Source organism: Physeter macrocephalus, chromosome 18 (genome assembly GCF_002837175.3).
Source record: "Physeter macrocephalus isolate SW-GA chromosome 18, ASM283717v5, whole genome shotgun sequence".
Classification (NCBI taxonomy): Eukaryota; Metazoa; Chordata; class Mammalia; order Artiodactyla; family Physeteridae; genus Physeter; species Physeter macrocephalus.
Window position 1 is genome coordinate 79,762,465 of NC_041231.1, and position 23,539 is coordinate 79,786,003.

Sequence of the window (23,539 nt, forward strand, 5' to 3'; positions counted from 1 at the left end):
CCCCACATCCTGTAAATAAGTAAACCTCAACAAGACACAGAGGTTGAAAACACACAGCCAACTGGAAAAGCGATATGGACACACACTTCAGAACAGCTTGGTTCACAGTACAAGGCAAAAGAAAAGAGTGCAGGAACCTACCTTTCTCGTCTGTGCTTTGCAGCCTCCTGAAATTTAACCCTGTACTGGAGACCTTCCCAAGAACCTCTTTGGGGAGGTGAAACTGAAGGGCCTCCCCTTCAATCACAGCCGCGGAGAGGGTGGGGTTGCCCAAGACCAGACTTCAGCTTCTGGGCTTACGGGGACCTCAGGGAGCAGAGGTGAACTGCCGTCTAGTCTCTGCTGCAGGAGGAAACTGGGTGACTCTGTGTGGCTGGAGGTGGGGGGTGGGGGCTGGGGGAAGGGAAGTAATCTGGGAACCGTATTAAATAAGAGATCCTCTCCGCATGATTTCCTGTAGTAGGTGCCTGTTGCCTCTCTCCAGGCTCCCCAGAGGAAATAAGACATTTAAACGTGTCCTTTGGCCCCTGGCAAGAAGAGAATAAACATGCTAAGAATCGTGGAAATGAGAATTAGCAGGGCAGCAGGCAGGGGGCTGATGGGCCAGCTAGCTTTACCTTGTACCAAGTGCTTTCTTCCTGAAGTTTCTCCAAGTGTTTAACTCTGCAAAAGTCAAGCGTGTCCTCATCCTCTTCCACGGAGCTGAAGAATTTTCTGGCCACACTCCAGATGCAGTGCTGCAGAGCCGTTGGTAAGAGGCAGGCCAGAACAGGCCTGAGAAGGGTCTGCTTGCCAGCCAAAGACTCTCTCAGCTCTGTCTCTGGAAACGCTGACAGTCTGTGTCTAATTCTGGAACACTTCCTCAAGTTCTCGGGCCATTTTACCCTAGGGTTTAAAGAATTCTCTGAAAGCAAACATCCGTAGATTGCTAGAAGCAGGACTCCCCGCTACATAATTGGTGGGGCTCAGTGCAGAATGAAAATGTGAGGTCACTCCTTCAGAAATTAAGGATTTCTGGATGACAGCAGAACCTTAAACCAAGTGTGGGCCCTTCAGAGCACAGGGCTGTTTGTGGCTTATGTAGGTGGTACATCTGTGAAGCCCGTCCTGCCAATGTGTCACCGAATGCAAGTTGTGTGCCCGACACACAGTGAGGCCAAACAAACCGAAACCTCGGAGTTTGGAGACGAGAAAGGTTTTTTTGCAGGGCCCTGCGAGAAGAACGAGGGGCTTATGTCCCCCAAACCCCACATTCCCCGAAGGGTTTCAGCAAAGCATTTTTAAAGGCCAGATGAGGGGGAGGGGGGGGTCCCAGGGTATGTGATCAGCTTGTGCACAATCCTCTGATGGGCTGGTGTCACAGGGGTGAACATTACCAATCATTAGGTGCCAGAAGGTCCTGGGGGCTACATGCTCATGATCATCAAGTAGTTAATTTCTTCCATCTGGTGGTTGTTTTTAGCATCTGAAAACCTCAGGAAATATGCATGAAATACGATTATCTGGGTACTTCAGAGAGGAGCTAAAGCAGAGGACATGGGGGAGGGGTCCGCCCTGGGATGGCCCCATAGGGTCCTGCTTGGTTCCAATAGGAAGAAGGTTGGACCTGTGGCCGTGTTGGTTTTAACAAGCTGTGTTATCAAGAGGCCTGGACTATTGCCACCTTGTTCTGAGGGGTGACAGTCAGCCTTTGAAGAGCAGTGTACTCAGAAGCTGGTACAAAGTGGGGGAAAAGCTGGGTTGTGGGTGTGAGTGGGCACAGACCACAAACACATCCCTGGGTTAAAATCCACCACTGGTCTCCTCAGTGCTTTTTGGTCCAACCCTCACACCCATCCATTCTCTTCCCTGAAGTCAGAGCAACCTCTCAGTTGCTGTCTTCATGAAATTATCATATGCTTAAACTCTTCCAGTAGCCTAAGGATAAAGGCCAAATGCTTGAGAATGGCTCGCAGCCCCTTCAGGACCAGCACTGGCTATCCTCTTGCACCTGACCTCAAAGCCCACCTCCCCCTCTCTCTCCTCACCCCCCTTTTCCTTCTCTCCATCTCCACCTCTATCCTCTCCTGGAAATCGCTCTCTGAAGGATACCCTCTACCAAGCCCTAATCCTTTGAATCTCACATATTCTAGAAAGTCCTTTCGTGATTCCTGGGCCCCTTCTGTGTTCTTCCGTAGCCAACCATGCTTATCATTCCCGGAACACGCATAACTCGAAGTGGTGAAGGTCTGTTACTTGTCCACGCCTCCTGCTGGGCTATAAATTCCATAAAGTCATAGACGGCGTCTATTTCAGCATTACACCCCTAGACCTATAGGACCCACGAGGGCGTTATTTGTGTAAGGTGAGCATTAGCAGGAAAAGCACTATTAATTACAGCTCTCCACTTTTTGAAAAAGGGAAAACATATGACTCAGAGGAAAACATAAGATTGTTGTTATGGTTTTACAGTGTAAACTCTGGCAGACAAAGTGGAGCGATTTCCCAGGCAATACGGCAGGGCTATTATTAAAACACCACGGTTTGTCATGTGCTGTCCGTCCCTGTTCTTACAGGGACTGTATTATGAGTAGAAAATGACCTCTATTCAGAAACTGAAGCTCTGGACATGCCAAGAGGATGGAGGACTGAAGTTAAAAGAAAGGGTGAAGGAAAATGGGGAGTGGTTGGAGGTGAGAAGGGGGTGGGGGGATGCCAAACGGGAGAGAGGAAAGGAAAGGGGGCAAGAGGAGGGGGGAATGTAGGAGGAGGGAAGGGAAGACAGGTAAAGATGGAGAGGTGGGAAGAAACACAGGGTCCAGCAAAGGCTGGGAAACTGTGGGGTAGAGGTACAGAGGGATGGAGGGGGGGGACTCTCCAGGTCACCGTTTCATCTAGAAGCATCTAGAAACTCCTTGTTCCCTCCATAACTCCCCAGTGCCTTTCCTGTGCTCCCCGATAAATCAAACTGGTGTTTTCTAAAACCCAAAATGCAGAAGGGGGTCGAGGGTTGTGCCACAGAGCTCCTGTGAGGACACAGACATTAGCTTCTGTGTTTTGCTTGGATGTGGAAACATTTTGAAAGTCACCGAATTCGTTTTCTTTTCACGGTTGTAAATACTTTGTGACAATGTTCCTGCTAGAATTTCCGAGCCTGTATTCGTGTATTCTGGTCATTTCTCATAGTTCCTGTGAACCAGAAGGTCACTTCATGTATGTATAAGGGCTGTGTTTAGCTGAGAGGCCTCAGCTGGGGCTGTCGGATTGGAGCACAAGCTTGTACTAGTGGAGATGCATAATCTAACATCTATAAAGATACGGTAAAAGTGCGTTATTCTGAATATCTAGTTTTGTGCAGTTAATTGTAATTTAGTATATGCAGAGATCTATAATAAAGCAAAGATATTCCTTAAACCAACGGTTTAAATTTTCTTCATGGAGTCTCAATTTTGTTCCTACTTAATAGGCATTACTTCCACTGAAGATGGAATAGTCGAGAAACATAGTGAAAGACGTTAAGGTGGAAAAAGATGACTGGGTGTCCTGTCAACAGGACGTTGAGTATGGTCTGCAGACCCTTTGTGAGGCACTGAATCTATAGAGGTCTATACCTTTGATTATTCTGGCTATTTTATAATTCTGAAAGATGTAGAAACTGATAGAAATGCAGATGATTCTTGTCCATAGAAACACAAATTACCTTTCTCCGGTAGAGATACCGTTGATTTTTACATTGTAGAAATGACTATCCCAAACATTGCATTTTAATGCTCTATAGGCTATGAGTCAGTTTTGCATCTATGAGCCAATTCAGTTCAGCATTCCTGATTTGCCTGCACCAATATGTCTGCTCTTGAGATCTGTCTTTGAATGAGCTTTAACGTCTTACCATCCCTTCATTAATAGATGAGTTAAATAAAAACTTTGTCACTTGCTCATTTTATATTTGTATGAAAGTGACGATTTCACCTTTTGATAATGATCTTTTAACAGAAGTCAGGTGATAATCAGTGAATACAGTAAGTCATGTTAGGAGTTTGCTGTAGCGAAACTCTTTTCCCTCAGGGAAAGAATGAAGCATGTTGATTACCAAAGTAAATAGATAAACTGCCTCAGCTGAACAATTAAGAGTGTACAGAGTTTCCGGAAGGGCAGAAGTATAGGTAAAGCCCAAAGTGGGATGTTACAATATGTAACTGGATGTGGATTTACCAGGTAAGGAAAAAGTGCCAAAGCTGAACTCATTGAAACTAGTACCTTGGAGGAAGGAGGACCTTGATAAACAAAGGGCACACATTTCGGGTGTTTGATAATTCTTTAAAATGTTATTTTCAGAATCTGTAACCACATAGACAGCCATCCAGAAATATCTTACTATCAATATATTTGTGTGGTTTGGTTTTTCTTTAATTTTGGTATTTGTTGTGTTTTTAATTGATGTGACTTGCAAAATACATTTTTTAATATCAAAGATGTAAAGTGATTTATCTCTAAGGAATGTTCTGGTCAATCAATCCAATCTGCTCCTTAATGCTCTTGGATCCAGATAAGCAGGTCAACATAAAGGCTTTTATGTTTTGTTTTGTTTTTCACTTTTGAAATTAATTTGTCATTGATTCCATTATTTTGAGGGAAAAAGAAAAACATACCTAAGAGCTCAATGTGGAAGTTTGGATGTTTTCCTGAGCAGAATGGTTCCTCATTGGGGAGGCATGGTGAGAAGTATGAACAATCATGGTAAGTAACAGAACAAGTGTGTCTGCTCAAAGATCACTTCCTGCAAACATGGGGCTCTTTCCGCACAAGCTCGAAGTATCTCCTGAAAAGAGAGTCAGTACCGCCAGCTTTGGCTCCACCTACATTGGAGGTGAAATTAGTCATGTTCCATTAGCCTTTTTTCTCTTTGCCAAATACTAATATCACATTTGTCATTGAAGACGGAGCACTGAGAGGCGACTGCTAAGGAGTTCTATGACTTTCATTGTGTCACTGAGAGATAAAGAGGAAACGTGTGTTCCATAGTATCAACCCTGTCAAGGAGACAACATACGCAAGAAACATCAGTAGGATTGTTCTTGGAAAATAAATGTTCACCTTAGGTAAAACCACTGTCATATGCTTCTCTGGAAAATTAAGGTGTTAGGAAAAATTAAGGCAGAAAGAAAGAAGGAGAGAGAGAGAGAAAGGGAGGGAGGAAGGGAGGGAGAGCTAAGTCCAAGTATTTTGGGGAACTAGGAATTCTCATACACTGCTGTTTAGGGAGGGCAATTAGGAACTCACACCGCTGAGTGTGTGTTACTTAAATCACTTGCAAGAGCAATTTGGCATATCTAGGAGAGTTCAAAATTCTGGATATATACTACTATATATCTGAGAGAAATGCTTGCCTATATATACAAGGAGAAAATACAAGAGTGTTCAATTTCATTATTATTATTAATAGTTAGAATCTGAAAAAACCTATATGTGCATCAGTAGGGAAATGGATAAAATAGTTTAGTATTATTACAGTAATAGTGAACTAGATCTATATGTGTCAACATGGATAGATAATTTTTGAAGTGAAAAAAATAAAGGCCAGAATGAAAAAAGCCAGCTTCAAAAATATGTATACACAATGATATATAATGGAAAAAATGAACTATACAATCCAGGAAAAAGAAGGTATGGAATAGGACTAAGCAGACGATATAAGATTTTGCATTTTATTCTATGGCTTTGGTATTAAAAAAAAAGAAAAATCACAAAATATTAATAGTTTAATTCTGTTTGGCATGTAATACAGATGCTGGTTTTTCTCTATAGTTTGTCTTTATAAAAAGAAAAAAGAAAAGTCACTAAAATATTATTTTAAAAAATAGAGACATGTTGAGTCATAGACTAGATGCATTCTTTTCACATCCTCCACCTGCAACTGTGGTAGAAAAAAATTAAGGGAAAAGAACTCTGGGAAAATGAGAATTATCTACAATCCTTGATGGAATTGCAGTACTATCCTTGGCTAGGTCTCAGATTCTCTCACTTCTAACACGTGAAACAAAACCTTGAGGGTCCTCAGGGCCCCCTTCAGGTACACAGTCACCTGCATGTTTACTGACACCTCAGCATTGTCTACCAACTGCTCTTTGATGTAGTTCACAAGAGAACCTGTAAAACCTCCATGAATACATGTAAAAATTTCCCGAAGACAACGTACTTTAAAAATGTATGTATCTTAGGAAGTTTGAAAGGGAAACCATTTTATCTGGATGATGTATAGAGAAACTTGGGGCTTCCCTGGTGGCGCAGTGGTTGCGCGTCCGCCTGCCGATGCAGGGGAACCAGGTTCGCGCCCCAGTCTGGGAGGATCCCACATGCCTCGGAGCGGCTGGGCCCGTGAGCCATGGCCGCTGAGCCTGCGCGTCCAGAGCCTGTGCTCCGCAACGGGGAGAGGCCACAACAGAGGGAGGCCCGCATACCACAAAAAAAAAAAAAAGACCACCTGAGGCCTTGCAGGCTACTGCTCTAATTTGAAAATACGTGATTCTAAGTTTGAATATGTTTGGTGGGGAGCACACCATTTACTGCCTCTTCTTCACTTTCATGGGACATCTGCCTTCATTGAGAGGCCAGCTCTTCTACACCTCCTTCCTTAGCTTCCAACTATTCAAGCTACAACTACCTTCCTGTTAAACCAGATGCCATGCCAAGCTATTTAAATAGTCTCTTTGTCAACCTTCCCTATATCTTTCCCGCTTGATGTTCCACTGTGCCACTGGCCACTCCTGGTCCTGGGGGACCTACCAATCCTCCCTGCTCTCTCTGTGACTGATGGGGAAGGCCACAAAACGTTAGTGAAGAGATATTCCCATTGAAAAATACAACTGGATCCTCATAGCTGCTTGACAAGGATGTACAGGACTCAGTAGCCTATTTGAGCTCTTGAGAGCTGACCTCTCACACGTTCTTTGTAACAATCCCCTTCTAGCATAGTAATCTCTCCCTTTCTACTTGCTCCTTTATCCTTTTGCCTAAAAAGGTGTTCATACCTCTTACTCCAAAAACATTTCAACAACAAACTTTCTGTTAACTCCGCCTACTCTTGAATTACCATCCTATCTTTTCCCTTCCGTTTTCAACCAAACTTACAAAAAAAAAAAAAAATTGTTAATCACCCAGCCTCTTCCTCCTCTCTCTGAAGTGCAAGTAATCCATCCCTCTCTCTAAATCCGACTCTTAAAGTCACCAATGACTGTAGGCTAACAAGGGCTTTTCTCAAGTCTCCTGTTTCTCAACTTGAAGCTTTTAACATGTCAATCAATTCTTTATTTTATTTTATTTTATTTTATTTTTTTAACATCTTTATTAGAGTATAACTGTTTTACAATGGTGTGTTAGTTTCTGCTTTACAACAAAGTGAATCAGTTATACATATACATATGTTCCCATATCTCTTCCCTCTTGCGTCTCCCTCCCTCCCACCCTCCCTATCCCACCCCTCTAGGGGGTCACAAAGCTTTGAAGCTCCTGTCTCATCTTCCCTGCATCTGTACCGCCCGGGGTCTCTATCCTAGGACTTCCCATTTCCTCCCTCCTAATCTGGCTTTTCTTCATTCCTCTTTAAATGAGGGCGTTTCCCAAAATATCTCACATCCCTTGTCCTGCTTTTGGCACCACCATTCTTCTAGTTCTTCAGGTTCAGATCTGGGGTGTGATAATTAACTTTGCTTCTATCTTTATTTTTCCAGCACCCCCCATCCTTTCCCCAACCCCAAATCAGTTTCCAAAACCTGCTGATTATGATTTAGACAGACAGCTCCCATATGTCTCTTTCTTTGCATATTCCCTGCCATCACTTCATGTTTTCATTTATCTCTTCCAGCCTGAATGACAAAAAAAAAAAAACTATCCTCAGTGGTTCCTCTCCTGGATTCCCTCCTCCCGGCCACTGACACTCTGCTGTCAGGTGAATTTCCTTAAAGCAGTGCTGTGATTTTGATAATCCCTTCTCAAATATCTGTCCGTGACATCTGTGTTGCATATACATGCTACCTATCAAGAGACTTTGCTCTTTGTATTGCTATTCAAAATGCTCCCAGTCTATGCCCAGTCTGCCTTTCCAGTGTAACTTCTACTCTTCTGTACTTAGCCTTGGCTCCAGACCCAAATGAATCTCCTTCCTTCCCTCCAACAAGCTTTGTCTTTTCCTTTCTGCAAAGAGCTGGGCTTTCAGGTGGAGTCATCCTTCAGTCTCACATAAGTCCACATGCACAGCATGAAGTCTGGCTCCTCCATAAACTTTTCCCTGATAAATGATGCCAGAGGTAATCTCTCCCATCACTAAAATGCTAGAACACATATTGTTTGTACCATTTAGTAACTTTTCCCGGTCTTGTATATTATCTGTTTATGATTTCATAACCCAGCTGTTCAAATAATAATAAAATGAATAATACTCCAAACCCACTGAGAGTTTACTATAGGCCAAGCCCTTGACATATTAACCTACTTGATTCTCCCAACACACAATCTTTTGGTATGATTTCAGCCTTTCCTATACGATAGCAAAAGGAATGGCTGGAGTTTCCGTGCCATGCACTGTGGGAAATCCACCACCAGTCTTCCCATCCTCCATTCCTCTGGGATCCTCAAAGAAGGAGGTGGGGGAGAGAGTTGAGTTCTTGTGAGCCATCCTCGCTGGAGGCTGCGCTGGAACCAGCACTAAATGGCTTGCTGCCAGCATATAGCGCTTGGTTCCTGCCTTTGAACCCTAAATCCTTCATTTCCCCAGAGTCTCATTAGCATAAGCCTGCTGGGTGGAACAGGTTTTTTTGTTGACAGTCTGAGAAAAGAAAGAGGGTAATTACATCCAAACCCAGAAAACTTACATTGATCACTGGAATCATTGTCCTACAGTCCCTCTGCAACACCCCACGCAGAATTTTCCTGGTTAATGTTCTCCTGGAGCCTGTATCTATCTCATATGTCTGGGCTCTTCTTCCTTCCCGGAGCCTCTGACATCTCCCTTTTCCCATCCTCTCGCTGCTGAATAAATTCCTAGGTCTTCTCACCCTCAAGATACAGAGTAACTCATCTCTCCTTTTGTTTTGCACTCACTCCTCCGGATGCCCAGTCGGTTTCAGCTTTCACCTCCAAAATGACCCAAGTGAAGTATCTTCTAAAATAAGCTTCCATCTTTATGCTACTCCCTTAGAAGGCTGCTGTACTTTATCAATTTAAACAGCAACATTTTATTTTTCTTCCTCACCTGTGTGTATATCGTATCTTCCTAGCATATGCATGGCTTATCTTTTATTCTATATTGTAAACATCTTGACTGCATCTTTTAATCAGCTCTGTACCCCTCTTTGTGCCGCATACTTATTGAATAAATAAATTAATAAGAGAAAGAAAAGGCACGAGGACAGATGGCTTTTAAGAGGGATAAAGAGAAGCGACGACTGGTTTCTATCCATGGCTAGGAAAGCTTAGAAAGCCTCTTTTTCATGGTTGCAGATAACCCAAAGCTGGGAGATAGAAAATACACAGAAAAATTCAGCAAGGTCTTGAGAGTTCTGTACTATTTCCAGAATATACTGACTCTTACTAGGGCCAAGGTTACAAAAAATGTATTCTGTAAATACTGAGCATCTCAGGAAATGACATGAGGTATTCTCCCCCAACTCCTTTTCTTTCTGGAATGAGAAATGTAAGGAAAACTAAGCTGCCATCAAGGTCTCCCTGGACTAAACCCTCACACCAAGGCGTGGGCAGCCCTGGGTTGAAATCACTTCCTCTGGTTTATCGTTGTTGAAATGGCCACAAAGCTAATGATTCAGTTCATTCCCAGGGGATAAATTTCTTCTCTCTGCCTCAATAAGCTGTCATTTCTTCTCACAGAAACAGCAATGTTCCCAGATCTTAATTCTTCACATCAACTGGAATTTATAAAAACATGTTCTTGATTCCTCTCCGAGAATCACAAAGAATCCTCTTCATTTAATGTTTGTTCCTAATCATTCCCAGCTACCTTAGGGAGAAAACCTGCCAACAGCACCAAAGATGTGACAATTCCAGCCCAGTCTCCCTCTGAGCAGGTTTTGTTCCCAAGACTAGAGACCCAAGAAGCTCATAGTCTAAGCGATTAAGTAATTTCATAACTATTTAAGTTTAGAAACATTTTAACCTCAGAATGTTAATGTCATCCAGAGTCTACATACAACTTTATTGTCATTTGGAAAAATTTACTATCTACTATTATTTCAGTTGTTCCCCTCATACTTCCATATCAGATGGAAATAGGATAGAAATGAGGATAAAGCAGTTTGGAAGTTACAAACAAAGCTCTACTCCAAAACATAGTCATTTATTTGGGAATGCAGAATGTATTTTTAACAAAAACAAAATTTCCAAAATAACAACAACAGCAACAAGAAATAATGCTGTCATTTTCTGAGTACTTATCATGTACCAGATACTATACTAGGTTGAATGATATTTCACTCAACTCTGATAACAACTCTGAAAAGTGGGTATGAGGCCTTCCATCTTTGCTAGGAAACTAAAGCTCAGAGAAGTTGTGTAACTTACTCATGGACACTTAGCTGTACTTTAAAAATATAGAGTTACTTTTTGACTCTCATAGTAAATACTGAATAAATTAAGAAAAGAAATAAATGAACCAGTGGCTTCTTGAAACCATCCATGAAGCCTATGTAATTGTCCATATGCAAAGAAAAATAAGCACAAAAATTAAGTACAATCTTAGTAATAAGATTATGCAGAAAATCAATTATTTTGGATAGAAAAGATTTTAACATTGAAGTCTGATGTTTGAGAGAAACTGGTCTAAATAGAGTAGGGAGATGAATATTTTGGGGAGATAATTCTAATCACTTTGAATTGTGCTCGAAAAATTTTGGCTTCACTTTTCTTTAATACATAAGTCCCCTACACATGAACTAGTTCAGTTCTGAGAGCATGTTCTTAAGTCCAATTTGTTCATTAAGTCCAACAAAGTTAGCCTAGGTACCCAACTAACACAATCGGCTATATAGCACTGTACTGTAAAAGGTTTATAATACTTTTCGCACAAATAATACATAAAAAACAAACAAACACAAACACAAAAAATAAAGATTTTTAATCTTACAGTACATTACCTTGAAAAGTACAGTAATACAGTACAACAGCTGGCGCTTCTTAGTGTACCAGCTACATCATCGCTGATTTTATGCTTATTTCCGGACATCCTGGGCTTGAAATAAAGACTCTGTACTATTGTACTCTATACAGTACTGTACAGTAAAGTACACAAAACACAACCACTTGTAGAGGATGCAAGCACATGACCATGTACACCACACACGTGAACTAACTTATGTGACTGGACATGCGAAACGCACGTTTGCATCTTTGACAATTTGCATCTTGAAGGTTCGTATGTAGGGGACTTACTGTGCTAGTATTTCTCTTCACACTTTTATATTTATCATCATGAGAGGTTTCCTTTTACTGTCATACGGCACAAAATGAAACATACCTAGTTACAGGTGGCAGAAATCCGGGCAGTGACTCTTCCATATTTTATATCTTATGATCCTTTGTCATTATTAAAGACTCTGGATCAAATCCTGCTATCAACAAAAATCCCAGGCATCCCCCTTCCCCCAACCCAAATAGAGAAATAAATCAGCTTTGTGGTTACCGGGGGGAGGGGGGAGGGGGGAGGGGGGAGGGAGGAATTGGATGCAGGCAGTCAAAAGGTACAAACTTCCAGTTATATGATAAATAAGTACTAGGGATATAATGCATAACATGATAAATATCATTAACCCTGATGTATGGATTATATAAAATTAAGAGAGTAAATCCTAAGGGTTCTTTTCACAGGAAAACATTTTTTTTCTATTTCTTTAATTTTGTATCTTTAGGAGATGATGGATGTTCACTAAACTTGTTGTGATCATCATTTCATGATGTATGTAAGTCACATCATTAGGCTGAACACTTTAAATGTATACAGTGCTGTATGTCAACAATATTTCAGTAAAACTGGAGGAAAACAAAACAACTACTTTACAAAAAAAAAAAAGACTCAGTGTCTGGAGAGTCACCAGAACTAAGGGAAGGTGTGGGCAAGACACTGAGAGAACAGGGACCCACACCAACCAGAGTCCCACACTCCTGGGGAAAGGTGGCCATTTGAGCTTCAAAAACCTTCACTTGCCTCACCCAATTCCATATGCAAGTGTCCTGGAGGTGTCAAAAGGAAGCTGCTGACAGCAAAGAAAAGAGAAGGACGAATTCTTCTTGGGCCACTGGAAAAGAATTGGTAGCAAGGAAGGCAAAATAGTATTAGAAGCTGAATGGTCATGGGTGAAAAATAAGAGCCTAAGGAGTACCTAATTCACAAGTAAGGGTCAAAGATATTAGCTTATGAGGGGCTTTGCTGCCCCCCCAGCCCAACTCTCACATCTGAGGAGCATTTGTCCTGGACCATCAGCATCTGGGCTCGTGGGAATACTGGGTAAATCTAGAGAACAGAGGAGGTCAGAGAAGATATCTTGATTCTCAATGGAATGGTCAAAATCCTACCAATGGGCAAAACAGAACAGACACAGTAAAGAGAAGATAAGGAAAGAGAAAAGGTAGCTATTTCAGGTCAGATTTGGAGAAGACATTTTGGGGGAGAAGTACCATGCATGTAGGCCTGTTCCTCCATCTAGAGAGCTGAGTAGTGGACATGTGGAGACTCACACACTCTGTGTGCCAAGATTTAAAAAATTACCAATAAAGCTAATTGTATCATTCAGCATTCCACTGTTGAAACAGATCCTGATGGAGATGTATATTAAGAGATTTATTCGAAAAATTAGTTTATGCAGTTGGGTAGGCAGGTGAGTCCAGAAGCTGTAGGGCAGGCGATCAGGAAGCGTAGGCTGAACACTTGGGCACCAGCTGAAGCCCCTGCCCACAGGCAAAATTTCTTCTTGCTCAGGAAAACTCAGTTCTGCTCTAAAGACTTTTCTACTGATAGAATCAAGTCCACCCAGATTATCTAGAATAATCTCTTTTACTTAAAGTCAACTCATTATAGATGTAAATCATATCTACAAGATACCTTCAGGGCAATACCTCCATCAGTATTTGATTGAATATCTGTGGACTCTAGCCTGGCCAAGTTGACACATAAAACTGGTCAACACACTGACAAACTGTTCAGAAATAATGCAACAACTATCTACCTTGACAAATATGCATCACGATGATAATATTTAAAATATATATTGAGCAATGGTTTTTAAATGAGTGAAAAAACAGCAAAATATCAAAGATGGTTGAAAGTTATTATTACCTATTTCTGGGTATTCTCTTGACCAGTCAGGGATGTTTGGATGCTTCATAAAATACAGATATATGTAACTTTCCAATTATATATTTATTTCATAAAATCTATTTTTCTTGCCTTAATGTCCACAAAATTGCGAAATATGTTGTTATCAAGATTTTGGTATGTTAATGTCACCTCACACAACTTTTCTTGAGTCATCATCATTTCTAGGTAGTTTTATAAATTGATTTAAATTTGGAAAATTTTGCTCTGTAGGGGAAGAGGCAACTAGAATTGCCAATAGATGTCTTAAAGAAATGCTTAGATTGAGAAATAATCAGGAATTTTATATAGTTTGTTCAAATATTATAATAGAATCACATATGATAAATTAGCATTATCATAGAAAATTGTATGTTTTATCATATAAATTTCTATCATATATTGTGATTTTAACCATCTCAAGGCAAAATTTAGATCCATATGATGTTTTAAAATTGCCTTTTCTTTCAAGTTTTTCAAAGTTGGGATAGTATAAAGAAAACTGAAAATAGCACTATGTGGCTGCATTTGCCCAAACCTCTCTTTAATAGGAGTATGCCGTGATCCATAAAGACCAGGAAATCATCCTTACAGAAATACGTTTTTGGATTATTTGTACATGAATCTTCTTTATATTCATGTACACATTTTTGTTTCCTTGTTCTAATATTTTATTGGAATGTCACTTTACTTGTACAGGCTATATGCAGTTTCTTTTAATTTATAAAAACACTTTTCCCTTAAAAAAAAATTGTAACCCTTTTAAAGTGAAATGGCCAAACTCTGATCTTTTCTTTTTATAAGGTTTTGCTTAAATGCTTATACCAAATAAACAAAGTTCATTCCAAATAACAAAATAATGTGGGAAGCTCACGTTCAAAATGAATTTAATTTTCTGCTGAAGACCACAGTTGGCTGTTTATTTGAAACTCTTCTGTTATTTAACTTAACTCTGCTATACATCTGACATCTTGTCTAAATTAAATCTTACTGCTTTAACAACATTCAGTTAGCATTGCCATGACGTATTTAAGGATAGTTGCATGGCTGAATTTGATATTGGTTTCTTCCATTTTCCCCCTTTTGGCAGATATAGACAATAACATATATAATCTTTAAATTGGTTCATAGAATGCCGTTGTTATCCACAAGTTGAAATCTTGTCTCTTGGTAACAAATTCAAACTATGTTGAGTTCTCTTCTGGCTTAAACGTGTTTTTTCTTCATCTGAGCACAGTTCTCAGCAAACTTTAAATCAATGCCTAAAATTAAAAGGTTTTTTTTTTCAGCTTCTTATAAAAGCCAAAACTTAGCTTTACAAAGAATGTAAAAGCCAATGAAACATTTATAAATGTTCACTTCTTTATTTCTTCATCTAGTAGTTTTTAATAATTTGTATGATAAATGTAAGCATACAAGAAGACTTTTATTACTAATATAATCCAGTTGACCTGAGATATGTATTCTTAGAAATTTTATATATTAAGTATTCTTATTTTACTACTGTTGATTAACAATCCCTTTTACAATTTTCCATTCTAGATACTGATCATTTGTTTCATTATTTTTTTTAATCTGTGTTTTCAATCTGTGTTTGGCTATTTTAGCATCAAATTTCGAAATCATTTCCGCTTAACCTAGAAATTTTCCATTGTTTTCTGTAAATATTGTTCTGTTATTGCCACAAAAACATCATTATGCTTGGATAAATATTAGACACAATATTATTCTTTTAATAATATCACCCAATGCCCAGTGGTCTATTTTAGTGATTAAATACTATGAATTGTTTTCCAGTTATTCAGCTTTTTTTTTTCAGTTCTAATAATTGCTATTTTTCCTGTGTATATCATTTTTGTTCCTCTTTTTGAGAGCGTAAGAGTTTGCAGTCACAAATATCTTCATTGGCCAAAGCTGATCTTAAAAATGGATTATAGGGCTTCCCTGGTGGCGCAGTAGTTGAGAGTCTGCCTGCCGATGCAGGGGACTCGGGTTCGTGCCCTGGTCCGGGAGGATCCTGCCTGCCGCGGAGCGGCTGGGCCCATGAGCCATGGCCACTGAGCCTGCGCGTCCGGAGCCTGTTCTCCGCAACGGGAGAGGCCACAACAGTGAGAGGCCCGCGTACCAAAAAAAAAAAAAAAAAAAAAAAAAAGGGTTATAAAACTTGCACCAGTAATATCAAAACACTCTGTTTTTGAATTTAAAATAAAAACCAATTACATAGTTAGAAGGCATAGGTTTTATTTGTTTTGTTAAAATGCAAACAATGAAACTTTTGAAACAATGAAAGTTTCATTGTATGAAACTTTCATACAAAGATGCCTGTGAATTTTAAAAAGAAAAATTTTAAAGAACATCTCTAATTAGGTGTTTTAGGATCCAGTCTAATATTTATATCTGTAAATAAATATGTTTGGAAGATAAGGCCATTTTGTCATACCATTCAAATTACCAAGAAGGACTAAGATGAAAGTTATAAGCTTTTTCAGTGGTAGTTCTATTTATCTGCAAAGACCAAATTTTCTCCTTTCAAATTATTTTGCCTGCTATGTTGGAATTTCAGCCTATTTCAAATGTGTTAATGAAGGCACTTCTTCCACGTTTAGCCCTTCTGATAATAGCATGGCCGTTCCTCCAGTCGCTTGGGCTGGACACCGCTTTCACCCCATGATCAATGGCAGTTGTTAAGCACCAACAGTTTTATCTTAGCAATGTCTCTCCTATCTGTCCTCCCCTTTCGGTTTCTACTAACACTTCCCTAGTTTGGGCCATCATTACAGCATGTCTAGACTTTTAAATAGGTTTCTAAGTTGGATGCTCTTCTCCTGCTCAAGTCAATCCACCCACTGGTACACATTCATTCTCCACAATCTCAGCCTGATTTTCGTTTGTGGATATCCTATGCATTCTTCAAAATTAATCTCAGTTGCTTCCTCTTCCATGAAACTTTAGCTGATCCACCCAACCAGAGGATACCTCCCATTTAGAATTTCCTAGTCTCCTCTGGGAAGAACGTTCTTCTTGCTTTATTGTTGTCTGATTCCTTCTCTTATTCCCCTTATAAACTGTGAGCTTCCTGTAGTCAAAGTCTTTCTCTCTATTCTTTATCTCCCCCGTATCCCTAACATGATCCCATATATAAGTATCACTAAAAATTTGCTGAATTAAATAGTGTACGGGTGTTCCCTTTTCTTCACATCCTCTCCAGCATTTGTTATTTGTAGACTTTTTAATGATGGCCACTCTAACCCGTGTGAGGTGGTACCTCAATGTAGTTTTGATACAAGGGTAACAATCTAATTGCCGATTCAGAAAAAGATATCTCAGTTTTCATGGGAATGAAAACACCTGTAGGAAAAGGAATAAATACTGCTTTTCAGAGGTAGGAGACTGTGGAACACGTTTTCAAAACTTCTGCTTGAAAAATCTCAACAGGAACCATAACATCAAACAAGCGAAACTCTCTCCAAGCATGTTTTTTCCTGTTTGTTTCACTGAGAATATGCTATGATATTTTGGCTACCTGGTCTGCTTGTTTCCATGCTGAGGGACATTCTGTCCTCTGGAAGGAAAAAGGAAAGAACAAAACTTGAGCCTGGGAAAAGTGGAAGTAATCTCTTTCCCTAAAGCTAATCTTTTTGCAAAACCATAAATATGACACATTATTAATGGAGGATAATTAATTCATTCCTAATAAATGTCATTCTTATTTCATCAATGTGGCTATTTTCTCCAGTGCTCTTATTTGACCCAAAAGTACAGACAACTCCTGTTAAGATGTGGACTGCCTGATGAAATTAAGTCCCTCCCTCAAGAAAGCAAACATTTTGAGATTTACTAGGGCAATTCACATTGAAGGCAAATGATACATTTATTTCAACCCTTTGCTCCTATCTCTCTGAAACTTTAAGGCAAATATGTAGCCACGCCGTCAGGAAATATGGCTGCCATCAACACAAAATTGATTTTTCATATACATGTCAGTCTCAGAAAGGTAAGTTATAAAAGAATAGATTCATGGGTCCACAGGGGACTTAGTAAAAATTTGAAAAGAAAAGCTGTTTTTCCTTATTCTTAGTTTGAGGGGAGGGGGCTTTTAAACAACATGATTTTAGCATTATAATTTTAAATATAAAGTGAAAATCTTAAAGGTCTGCAGTCAATTATTAGCTTGTGTGATTTACATATGACTTTATCACACAAAGTCCTGATATAATACAAAATATTTGCAGAAACAACAGTATAACACACCTGTAAAGGGCAATGGAACAAAGTGAGAACGTTACAACCTTGAACTGTTCTTCAATCTTTGACACTTTGTGGACTACTTGTAATCCCCAGACCTGGCCTTGAGAACCCAGGGCTTAAGCCAAAACGGGCTTTGTACATTCATCTCCAGAGACCTTCTCTGAACTAGTGGATGCAGTGGCGATAAAGAGGATGGGGCAGATGGGAGAAATATTTAGGATTTGCTAGTAGACTGGTTGATAGAGAGCATGGTGAGAAGTTGAAGGAGCTGAGACAATGCCCAAGGTGGCTAGCGGGACTGAGGAGATAAATGATGGGGACATTTTCTGAGACAGGGAATATAAGAGGAGGATCCTGTTTGGTCTTTAAGATCAGAAAGAATCATGGATGCCTGCCCTCACTACAAAAGGCTTCCTACATAGGTGGAGGCATTAGCATAGAATCTGGAAATAAGAAGAATCTGGAAATCTCCCAGTTAGATTGTAAAGGCTCCCTACACCTCAGACTCCACCTGCATCACTTCTTGTGCCCTTAGCCTAGCCACATGGGTGTTCGCAGCACATTTAACGATCAAAGTTAAACTGATTCAACTATGCGCCATCAGCATAGTTGGTGTGAATAGGTACGTTTTAATTGAGGCTTGGAGAAGTTAAATACTTGCCCAAAGTCAGTCACACAGTTGGTAAGTGACGAAGCTAGTATTTGAAGCATGCTGTCACTCCTACGCAATGGGGGAGCCACCAGGCTATACCACTTTCTTATTCAATGTCCTTATAGTCTGCACACAGCCTCATACAGCTATCACTTCTCAAATCCTCTGAAATACAGTCAAAAAGCGAGAGAGAGCTGAACATGAAAACTAGAGAGGAGACAGCCTTTTGCTGAGAGTGAGACCTTGGTTAAGGGACATACATGCTTGAAAAGAGAATATATTTCTCCCTGGTTACTTAGGAGCACAAAGTAGGCTCACTTTAGACTTGACCTTGGTTCCAAATGTAGTTCCAACTGTCTCTTCTTGGCACTCAGGGTTGCAACTTCCAGGAAGAATACAGTCTGCTGATGACATTTTTATTCTCTTCCCATGAAGTGAGGAACTATTTAATACGTCATCCAGATGGAAAACTCACTTGAATGAGCTTTTTCTCCCCCATAATGCTAACAGTGCAAAAACAAACGTCTAGCTATCCAAATGAAACAATGTGATAAAATACATTTTCTCCTAGTAAGTTTTGCTCAAAACATTTCTTTTGGTGAAACTAGCATTTCTCACACCAGTTAGTCTCAGGAACTCTTTACATTAAAATTAGAGCTTTTGTTGGTGTTTATGTTGTTATTGTGCTGTTAATGTTTATCAATATTAACCATATTGGGAATTAAATCAGAATTTAAAGTATATATATTTAGTAATTCATTTCGTTTCTTTACAGCTATTTCAAAATATTGACTATGTGCCCCATGTTGTACAGTACATCCTTGTAGCATATTTTACACTCAATAGCTTGTACCTCCCACTCCCCCACCCCTGTATTTCCCTCCCCTGAACCACTGGTAATCACTAGTTTGTTCTCTATATCTGTGAGTCTGCTTCTTTTTTGTTATATTTACTAGTTTGTTGTGTTTTTTAGATTCCGCATATAAGTGATATAATGCAGTATTTGTCTTTCTCTGTCTGACTTATTTCACTAAGTATGATGCCCTCCAAGTCCATCCACATTGCTGCAAATGGCAACATTTTGTTCTTTTTTATGGGTGAGTAGTATTCCAGTGTGTGTGTGTGTGTGTGTGTGTGTGTGTGTGTGTGTGTGTGTATAAAAAACACATCTTTTTTATCCCTTCATAAGGGATGGACATTTAGGTTGCTTGCATATCTTGGCAATTGTAAATAATGCTGCTTGAACATTGGGGTTAGTAATTCATTTTAAATGGCAATAGTAAACCCATTACATGTTAACAAAAAGTTTTGTGTGTGAAAAATAATCGTGCTTTCCAAAAAAAAAAACAAACTGAGTAACTAGTGGCACTGTTTTATATTTTTGCAAACCTCTTTAATGTCTTTAATAGGAGACATGGACCCTCATGTTTGCTTCTGTATTCAGTCTGTGCTGTATCACACATCATGCAGCCTTTAGACAGACCCACAGGTGGGAAAAAGAGAGTAAAAAAAGGCAAGTTGTATTTTAATATTATTTTGAAAATAGTTCTGACCTCATGATCTTCTCAGGGACTCTCATCACTGGCTTATCCTTTGAGAACTTCTGAATTAAGCTCTGCCAGTCTTTATACATTTGTCTGCAGGGTCATTCTCTGAAGGACTTCTCCTTCAGAGAAGACTGAAGACTTCTCCTAGTCTATCCTGTGGTAGGCTGAATTTTGAGAGGACACCATGGTCTCCCCTCCCTGGTGTTACTCCTGTATTAGGTTATTTCATGTGGAAAAAGAGATTTTTGCAAATATAATTGAGGTCAATAATCAGTTGACCTTAGGATAGGAAGATTTTCCGGTGCATCTAACCTAATGACATGAGTCCCTTAAAAGCAGAGAGCTGTCTTCAACTGGGAACAGAAGAGGATGTCAGAGATCTGAAATGTGAGATGGAGGGGTCCCTGGAGCAGGGAACTGAGACAGTCTCTAGTTACTGAAAGCAGCCCCAGCCAATAGCAAGCAAGAAAATGGGGACTTTTCCTTAGAAAAGGGCCCAAGTCCCAGATGAGAATGCATCCAGCCAATACCTTTATTTCACCCTGATCAGAGAGCCCAGCCATGCCAAACCAGACCCTGACATACAGAATGTGAGTCAATAAATGGGTATTGGTTTAACCTGCAAATACACATTAACGGAAAAGTTTAGAACCGTTTCCTTACTATCATTTTTCAGAAGGAAGCCTATCATTGTTTCAAGTTGTGTGTAAGAACTATAAGAATTTTGAGGTCTTAGTAATTACCCTTCTATTAAGAAGCCTCTGAATCTAGACTCTGTCCATGTGACAAATGATCTGCTTGCTACCTATTTCCTCTGGATTCTCTGGAATGATCAACTTTTAAATAGGTTTTGATGGGAGTTTCAGCTCCCTCAAATCCTTTGTGGAATGAGGTTCAACAACTGCTAGCCTCTTGCAAGGCCTGAAAAGTCTTAATTTCTCCTGCCTTGCAGGCCTGTAAGTATCTTGGATGACTTCACTATCATAAGAAGATTTACCTTCTTAATACTTTTCCTCAAATACTCACCTGTCCGAGCTTTCATTCTGTTCAGCCCAGATCATTCTCTCACTGGCCTCCCTGTCTCCATGCATCAGCCTCCTCTCTTTGACCCACCTGGAAGGCTCTTCCCCTCCTTCCCCATCTCTTGCTGCACATTCAAAACTCCACATCCTTCAAGCTTGAGGTCCAGATCTTTCAACCAATTAATTCTGCTTTTATGAATCTAATGTAAAGAAATGATCAAAGATACATATCCAAGTGCATACTATACATTACTATATTATTTTATATTATAAAAAATTGAAACAATTTGCTTAATTTTCTTAATTCTAAGAGCCATATCTTAACACATTTAGCCTTTCTAATGCATATTACAAATGATGTATATGTAATGTAAATGTTTCTTTATTCTACAAAATGTTATTTTAAACTCATGTTTCATTTTAAAATCATTGACAACTTAGAACAAAGGGAAATATTAATGCTCCTGTGAAGTTAGGGAGTACAGTCCACAAAACCACCCTCATGTCTGATGCCAACTGCAGAGCTGGGGGTTCTCAAGGTCACCCTCTGATTTGCTCATTCGCTAGAAGGATTCACAGAACTCACTGAAAGCTGTTATACTTACGGTTATGGCTTATTACAGTGAATGACTGCACATTAAAATCAGCCAAAGGCAAATGTGCACAGGGCAGAAAATTCCAAAGGTGGAGTGTCCATTTGGCCTCTCCCAGTAGAGTCATGGACTGTGTGAAGTCCCCATGCAACAATGTGTGACAATATGCCTAGAGTATTGCCACCCAGAGAGGGCCACCTGATCCTTGGGTGTCCAGAGTGTTTACTGGGCTCAATCGCGTAGACTTGAGCGGCTGCCTGTGTCACCGTGTGGTGCATCCTATTTAGTCTCCTGCCCCTCTGCACGTGGGGCAAATGCTGTGTGGCCTAAAGGGCCCATTATAAATCACACTGTTAGACCGTCTAGTTTAGCACAAGACCCCAAGTTAAACAAAGACATTCTTATCAGGCAGGACATTCCAACGGCCAAGAGAATACCTCCCCATAGCCAAGGTCAAAGGCCAGATCTCTCTCTGGGTGAGATTAATTCTTTGCTACAGAGCCCCTCCCAAATGAGTTTAATTCGTTAAATTAAATATAGTCCAACATCGTGATGGAGGAGCATGCAGCTCACTAAAGATATGTTTTGAAAGTTACTTATGATGTGGGGAAATTTACAGAGCATAGTCTTTGTACTTCTTTTAAATTGTGTGTGTGTGTGTGTGTGTGTGTGTGTGTGTGTGTGTGTGAAGTCTTTCAGCTAACCAATGATATATTTACATTCTGCTTTAATGATTGTTCAAATTGTCCACAAATTTAGTTTCTATGAAATGTATTTTTTATTCCGCAGTTCAAGTTCTGAATTTTCTGACGGAATAACAGAGGCCTCTCCTTCTTTCCTATTACGTTTAACCCCAAACCAGGACTTGTGGCAATGTTTAAAGTCAGAGAATGGAAAGTCACTTTGGAAAGTCAGTTGTAGAGAGCAGAGAATTTCTCAGCAAGAATTCTCTGTTTCTCCACCTATAGAATCTATTCCTCATTCCTTCTTTCACTGAACAAACCCCATGGAATGTGTGCAAGGCTGGGGCTATAGAGATGCATGAGCCATGTGGTCTCACACTCAAAACACTGGGAATCTGGTGACAGAAGGAAACATATAAAGGCTAAGCTACCATATAGGACAGTGGTGTCCTCTCACCCCCTAAAACCCAAAGTGCCACAGCAAGTTCCAGTCTAGAAACTTACAAAATCAATGAGAGTTTACTCTAGCTGGAGCCATAGAAGTAGGGCATCCACAGTAGAACTCACCTGTCTCCATAGGTCCTAAACCTTCCAGGCCACAAACAGACCCCAGAGTGCAGTATTAGGATGGTGACCCAGGCATCTGCCACCTTATGGACCCAGAATCCCAATTATCTTTCTTTTCTTCTATTTACTTTGGAGTTTGACCACTTGCTCCCCTTCCAACCCTCATACTCAAAAGGCATATTTCATTGCTATTCAAGACATTAGAATAGCAGGACTGACACTTAAAGGAGGTGCTTCCAGTGACTCCAAGGTTTCCACACCCAACCTGTACTGATTTCACGGTCATTCACCTGACACCATTTCTGGTTTTGCCATTTGTTGCAGAGCAAAACAAACAGACAAAATGAAACAAAATAAAATATAAAGCACAAGTTTATTTTCCATCAAAATAAAAGATTGATTGAATGAAAAAATAAGTTATAAAAATATTCTTCAATATATTCAGGTATACACACACATTCACACAAAGTGGAAAATACCATAACATCTGAAAAAAGACTATAAAAATACAGAAAAAAAAATTGGCATATCCTACTCAGGAAATAAGATGTCACTCCCCAGCCCCTCCAACACAGAATCTGCCCCAATGTCATTTGGTCTGAGGACCCATAAAAATTGTCTTTGACCCGGTCTCTAATGACAGTCACCGCTGCTATGTGTCACATCTAAGTCAGCTGTTTTTGATGCAGCCTTAGGTATTTTCTCAATTGCTTCGTAACAGCATTGTTATTACTAAGTTAAAAAACAATCTCCACCTTTCTGCTCTATTCAAAGGCCAAGGGCGTGGGGGAAATCTGTCTACCTACCAGCTGGGCAGCGCACACACAAACACACGCACACACAGGTCTACAGACCAAACAATCACCGAGAAGGAAATACGTTTCATTTTGCCTT

At 39.9% G+C, this 23,539-nt stretch overlaps 2 protein-coding genes across 13 annotated transcripts in view; both read right to left on the reverse strand.

Moving 5' to 3' along the window:
• Nucleotides 1-684, reverse strand: part of ADGRF5 (adhesion G protein-coupled receptor F5) — a 143,519-nt gene extending 142,835 nt beyond the window's left edge. For all 12 annotated transcript variants that reach the window (XM_055079599.1, XM_055079600.1, XM_055079598.1 and 9 more), the window contains exons 1-2: nucleotides 618-684; nucleotides 142-527 (exon numbers count right to left, since the gene is read on the reverse strand). The gene's annotated coding sequence lies outside the window, so the exon portion shown is untranslated. The remainder of the gene's footprint in view (nucleotides 1-141; nucleotides 528-617) is intronic.
• Nucleotides 685-14,818: 14,134 nt separating this feature from the next.
• The window catches only part of ADGRF1 (adhesion G protein-coupled receptor F1), a 48,289-nt gene continuing 39,568 nt past the window's right edge, over nucleotides 14,819-23,539 (reverse strand). The window contains 2 exon segments of the mRNA XM_024122087.3: nucleotides 14,819-18,736; nucleotides 20,807-21,002. The gene's annotated coding sequence lies outside the window, so the exon portion shown is untranslated.